The sequence below is a fragment of the Dermacentor andersoni genome, chromosome 6 (assembly GCF_023375885.2).
Source record: "Dermacentor andersoni chromosome 6, qqDerAnde1_hic_scaffold, whole genome shotgun sequence".
Lineage (NCBI taxonomy): Eukaryota > Metazoa > Arthropoda > Arachnida > Ixodida > Ixodidae > Dermacentor > Dermacentor andersoni.
In genome coordinates, this window is record NC_092819.1 from 103,550,696 (window position 1) to 103,558,082 (window position 7,387).

Sequence of the window (7,387 nt, forward strand, 5' to 3'; positions counted from 1 at the left end):
AAGGCAGAATCCAATTATTCTGTCACGGAAAAAGAATGTTTAGCTATAGTTTGGGCCTTAAACAAATTTCGCCCTTACTTGTATGGCCGTCCGTTCGACGTTGTGACAGACCACCACGCGCTCTGCTGGCTTGCGTCACTGAAAGACCCGTCGGGGCGTCTTGGACGTTGGGCTCTTCGGATCCAAGAATTTGACATTCGCGTCATTTATCGATCCGGGCGCCAACATTCTGATGCAGATGCGCTCTCCCGTGCGCCCATGCGATCCGACGAAAGGCCACCTTCATCCATAGAGTGCCCGGTTGCTACGCTTGCTGTTACTGACATGCCGTCTGAACAGAGAAAAGATCCGTGGATTCTGTCTCTCATTGACATTCTTAGCAGTTCTTCAACGTCTACATGCCCTCGAGCCATTCGTCGCCAAGCCACCCACTTCGTGCTACGGGACGCCATCTTGTACCGCCGAAACTATCAGCCCGACGGTCGCAAATGGCTGCTAGTCCTCCCTCGCCATTTGCGTTCCGACGTATGCACGTATTTCCATGCAGACCCACAACAAGCTCATGCTGGCGTCCTGAAAACCTACGAGCGGCTCCGCCAGCGGTACTACTGGCGCGGCATGTATTCTTATGTCCGCAAATACATTCGGTCATGTGCAGCCTGTCAGCGACGCAAGACATCTTCTCATCCGACAGGCCCTCTGCAACCTTTACCGTGTCCTGCACGTCCTTTTGATCGGGTTGGCATCGACCTTTATGGGCCTCTTCCGTGCAGTGCTGCCGGAAATCGTTGGATAATTGTCGCAGTAGACCACCTGACAAGATATGCTGAAACTGCTGCACTTGCTTCGGCTGCTGCTCGCGACGTCGCCGCATTCATCTTACGGCATTTCGTCTTACGGCACGGCGCACCGCGAGAACTACTCAGTGACCGAGGCCGTGTCTTCTTGTCCGAAGTTATTAATGAGCTACTCGCCGCGTGCCGCACTATTCACCGCACCACTACGGCGTATCACCCACAAACTAACGGTCTAACGGAACGATTCAACCGCACCCTTGGGGACATGCTCACCATGTATGTTGCGTCGGATCATTCAAATTGGGACGATGTCCTCCCTTTTGTGACGTACGCATACAATACCGCCGTTCAGGCTACCACAGGCTTCTCACCATTTTTCCTTCTTTATGGGCGTGAACCATCCACTACCCTCGACACCGTACTACCATATCACCCGGATGCCTCTGAATTCACCCCTCTTTCCGAAGTTGCTCGCCATGCTGAAGAGTGCCGCCAACTGGCTCGCTCGTTCACGTCGGATACCCAAGGAATCCACAAAGATCGCCACGACAACGATCAGCCCACACAGTCCTTCGCCATGGACTCTCACGTCTGGCTTCGGCTGCCCTTCCAAGCTCCAGGCCTTAGCCCAAAGCTTGCTCCGAAATATCAAGGTCCGTACCGGGTCGTCGCGTGTACTTCGCCTGTAAATTATGTGGTCGAACCGGTGACACCATCTTCGGACAAACGCCGCCGTGGCCGCGAGACTGTTCACGTCAGCCGCCTGAAGCCGTACCACGACCCCCTTATCGTATCATCGCCTTAGGTCGCCAGGATGGCTCCTCTTCGCCCCGGGGGTAGTTGTAGTGGGTAATATGCATGTGGCACTGTGCGGACTGCCACCGCTGCGGCGCGAGACACGAGCGCGGGTTGTTGATGCGAAGCGCTAGGACTCGTGATCTAGAGCTACCTGCGATCCCTCGAACGAGCTACAATAAAAACACCATTTCAATATATATATATATATATATATATATATATATATATATATATATATATATATATATATATATATATATATATATATACGCTATCAAAAAGGGTGACGCACCTTGCACCATCGTGCAGGTAAACACAGTTAAGTACGTTTTACAAATCTGTTTATGTGTCGAGCTTGTGTTTATATACAGAAAGTTTTAACATAGAGAAATAGTGTTCTATGACATCATCATTGTACATAACCATTGTGTACACTGTATATATTGAAAATCATTTTGTACATATGACATTTAGTTTATGTGTAACTGTGCTTTTCTGTAGGTATACGTGTTTATATGTTGGTGCGTGAGGACTCGGACATTACTTACATTGAAAACGTGCTGTGTTTCGTTTCTTACATGTTATCGTACCGGTGGAATTGTGCCGTGATTGTGACTCAGTGTTCGTATCGTCTCTTGTCGAAATAAACTTTTTCTAAACACAGAGAAATAGGGTTGACTTGCATTTATGCTTAAGGATAGGTTGAAAAAATTCGCAGTTCCACCCGGAAGGCGAAGCACAGATTGCGATAGCAAATTACTAGATAGCTATATGAAGTAAGGATAATAGATTTATCGGCCGCACAATCTTGTAAACATTCGCTTGCTAATTCAATTAGCAATGATAGAATGTGTAAGCATGACTCAACGAGGACGTAGAAAGAAACAGACACACCGAGAGAGCGCTGTCTTCGTGCGTCTGCTTCTTTTTACGTCCTTGTTCCGTCGCGCCTAGACATTCTATCATGTATTCAAACCAACTAGCCCGTCAACGTGTTTTAACTAAATTAACTAGCACGGTGCCACGCACGCACAGGTAAACATGAACACACCTCACTCGATGACAGCGAAACTGTCTGTGAAAACGCTGGAGTTAGGAATCGCGGCAGCAGCCGCGAGCTAATTGACCTCCGTGCACCTGCCGCTTCATCGCAAACGAAACGTCGAAAGCAAAGCGCTTACGAAGCTACCGGCACTACACATACTCTGCAAACATCGCAGATCGCTTCGAAGATGAGGCCCGCGCGTGTGCGCACTTTGGCCACGTCGCAGATCACTTTCAAGGCACACGAGCGCCGGCAACGCGTCTCTACGGCGTCCACCAAAGGCGTCTATTACGGTGTCTGCAATCCGTGTGGCCAACGCCGTAGTAGACGCCGCGGTTGTCTCCACTCTGTATGGAGCAGCGGGCGAGGAGGACATCGAGGCACCCTTGCAGCCGTCCGAGAAGAACGCCCCTCCTCCCTCGCCTGACCCCCCTGTATCGCCCGCCACAGGAGAGGGCACTCATATGGGCGGCATTCGTCGCTCGCGCACGCAGGATTGAACCGCGTTCGCCAGCTCACCCTCACACGCTTTCACTCATACGGAACCTCACGGCGACAGTGACGGCGACAGCAGAAATGCGCCTGGAGTGTCCGTATGTTGCTATCGCAATAAAACTTGTGCAGTGACCATAGATGACTGTCAAAATAAGAGAACCATGTAGCGTCGTGAGCAGACTCATTGAGGTTCTATGGTTCTCCTAATTTGACAGTCATCTATCACTGACCGGGACTCCTCTGTAAGAAGCTCTGACTCCCCTCCTCCCTACGGCCACAGGGACGCTCCCACTACTCACAACGAGGTTACTAAATTCTACATGTCTAGAAGGGTCTTTCCACCCCGTCACCCCAAGTTGAATAGGGCGCAAGCCGTTTCGCTTAGACTTCTACAGACCAGCACATATCCGTGTCTGTCCGTTCTCCAACGAGGCTTATCCCGACGTGTATCGCGACGACGCCTGCCCGTCCTGCGGGCAGACCTCCACTCTAGCGCACATGCTCTGAGAGTGCGGGTCGACATACGCCAAGCTCATCAAGGAGGAGTGGGACTCGCTTCTGCGTAGCCCTACTCTATAGACAAGCAAATCCTGGCTGTCCGGCGTGCCCGCGACCGGGCCGGTGGGCTAGACCTGCCGGTCCCGACGTGGGATTAGTCGGGTACGCGACGTGTTCGTGCCCTCGCCGGATCTGCAATAAAGTTTCTTCACTCACTCAGAGAACCATGTATTGTGGTGCACACCATACTACGCTTGTCCGTGTTTTTTACTTTGCTTGTTAAGCGTCGTCATTTTGCGCGCTTGCTCCACAACATCACCTCGCACTGCAGTGTAGGCACGACATCGAAAGGCGTGGCTGCGTGTTAACTTCGACGTAAATGTGTGTCTCGCTTTTCTCGTGCATGGCACACACACAACTCTGGATGTGTCAGTCCTGCCGCAGCGTAACATATAGCGTCTCAAAGCACTAGCCGCCACGGGGTACAGGACACTTACACGAAATTGACAGAAGCTGGTCGAGTCCGATTGTCGAGCTGGAATTGGCCCGTCGAATACGTGTAAACAGCACGGGGTCACGTTGAGCGAGTGTTGGGTCTGGCTAGAGCGTACCAGAATACACTCTAGGTCTCGCTGAGCCAGCACGACTACATGGCGTAGTTTGACCCAATCGACCCATTTGCAGCACGCATGCAAACGCGGACAGGTCGGCGAAGCCAGCGGCGCGGGCCAACTGAGAAGCCACTGCTCTTATACGCCAGCAGCGGAAAAGCATAAGGCAAAGACAAGCACTGTGCAGCGCAACCTCATTCATGTAGCGATAAAAGCCAGGAAATGGAGCCTTTGCGGGCGGCTGCGGGAACCGGAAGCCCTGTTCGAACGCGTTGATGTCTCGGCTCGACACTGCGTGCCGCCGTTGTCCAGATCCGCCTTCATTCATAGGGAATTCTAATGGCTAAATGAGCCCCTGTGGGGGTTCCTTATAATGTCCTGGTAAAACGAGGGCTTGGGCGAGTCGGCATAACATACTTGGGATTTTATAAACAGCACAAACGTTGGGAGAGTGGACGAAGAAAGACACTGCTGACTCACAGCTCTGTTATGAGTTACCGACCTGGACACTGCTTTACTGGTTATTGTTCTCCTCTTGACTGCGAATAGCAGCTTTCGTTTTGGCTCTACGGCAGGCACATGTCTGGATGTTAAGTTAACTCAATTTTTAGTGTTCTTTTTCTTATTTTATTTTGAAGGTACGTATATGTGCTATGTCTCGAGGTTTAGAGGATATTTTTTTTTTTCCCGCGCATCTGACGTTGTTGGATAATGACTTTTTCATAGCGCCGTTTTTTACGGTGTTGTTAACACAGTGAACTTAGCAACCAGGCTCTACAGTTACGTTTAGTTTTTGTGTCACGAAGAATTTTTATACCAGGCACATTTCTTCCCGAGTGCACCTATTTTGATACGAGCGCCGAGGAGATTTCGCGCTCAATAAACATTTAACGTGCATCGGCTGACCTTTAAAGAATCCCTGATAGTATAAATGGTAGTCTCCTCCATTACGGCGTGCCTCATAATCGGATTGTGGTTTTGGCACGTAAAAACCCACAATTTCTTAATTATTCTGGCGGCACGGGCATGAAATATTTCACGCGTTGCGTTGCGTTTAGTTATACTTGAGCAATATTCTAATGGAACAATGCAATGCGCCGACTATCCTATGCAACCACGTGAGCAATGTCATCATTTACGAATGAGAAACACTGTTATGTTCAAATGCTACACCGAAAAACTCTGTGGTTGCACATCTGTGCTGCAGAGAAATGCTATGTACGCGCATGCATGGCAATAAGTGCTCAAAAAAATATTGTAGGGTGTTACGTGCCAAAACCACTTTCTGATTATGAGGCAAGCCGTAGTGGAGGACTCCGGAAATTTCGACCACCTGGGGTTCTTTAACGTGCACCTAAATCTAAGTACACGGGTGTTTTCGCATTTCGCCCCCATCGAAACGCGGCCGCCGTGGCCGGGATTCAATCCCGTGACCTCGTGCTCAGCAACCCAACACCATAGCCACTGAGCAACCACGACGGGTGGCAATGAGTGCTCAGTCATTTCGTGATCTCCAACATAATTCTATTGTCGCAGACACGCCGTTCAAGTGTACGGAGAAAGAATCAATCGAGAAACAGTGCATTTCTTAGCTCGACTTCATACCGAGCGGCACCGCCTCTAAAAGTTCTGCTAGAGAAGGGCGTCGCTGCACTCGTGACATTTAGTTTGAGTATATATATGAGAGATAGATAGATAGCTTGCCCTCTTCGACGTATTTCTTTCTTTATTTGTACAGGAAGCCCCTACATGCGCGCGAAATGTAAGGTGCGTGCACCGAATACGCGCCAGACAAAACCCGTTGGAACAACAGCAGCCTGTTCTTTCCAAGTGCACGTGCACTTTCCACTGAACGTCATCACTCTACCAAGTGATGAATGATCGTTTCATACGCGAACGGTTTGGGCTAACCTAAAATTTTAAAGAATGATTCCGAGAGCCGTACTACTTTTGTGTACGCCAGCGGAGCGTGCTGGGCTTTCTTTCCTTTTCTTTCCTCCCCGCAAGAGCTTCGTTGAACGCGCGTTCCATTAGAGAGGTTTAGCCGTGACATGCTGTTGCGTTGACTGCGAAACGCTCGTTCTGCGTGGATTCATCGCCAGGGAAGATTTCCCGCTTCTTTCCTGACATTTCTTGCGCATCACAAGATTCAACGTCGAGAACCGACTGCGTACAGGCTTTCCACGAATGACACGAAAACCGATCGTTTGCTGGCGGCGTTAACGCCGTCGTTATTGTCGCAGTAGATGTACTAGGCGCAATACAAGTGTCTGCGCTGCAATGCATTCGCTTTTGTACTGCCTTTACTGCGACAGCAGATAGAAGACCCAAACAGAGGTTGGGCGTCCCTTCCGTCTGTCCTTTGCTACGCTATACGCCGTAGTACGTCATCGCGTCGTCATGCATCCTCGTAACTCTGGGCTATAGGAGTGCTCAGCAAGCAAACCTCATTGCAGGTAGAGAAGATAGACGTCACAATAACGCCCTAAACGAATGGTCGCAGAGAGGAATGTGTTTTGTCTGAATTGTGCGAACGTCTTTACGGCGCGTCGACGTGCTTCTCATTACGCGCGAGTATTGTGCTTGCTCTAGTGGCGTTGTAGTCTCCCTTCGGTACTTAAGACGCTCGTTGTGTGACTGCCTTCGATGACATGACCTGTCTTTCGCACGACTTTTGGGCGATCGGATAACAGGACCCTTCCCGAAGGAGACCATTCTGGTCATCTGGCCTCGTGTGTCTGTGACGCACCATAGGTATAGAGTCCTTCGTTTTCGGCTAAAACCAGATAATGATAGATTTTTGCACCCCAAGAAGTTTCATGAAAATCGCGTTAAACCTGCGTTCTCCACAAAATTTTCTCTTTCGTAAAGGACAATAAAATACAAGTGTCAGAAAACTAATAAACAACGGCGAAAAGGGGGCATATGCAATGTTTGTATTAGCATTATATATATATATATATATATATATATATATATATATATATATATATATATATATATAGAGAGAGAGAGAGAGAGAGAGAGAGAGAGAAAGGAAGAAAGCTTGAACATGAAGAACCTATTGGTTACAAAAGCGCTGCTGTGTTTCTTATGCACAACAGCAGCCGATCATGAGCGCTTGTGACTTACCGAAAAATGAA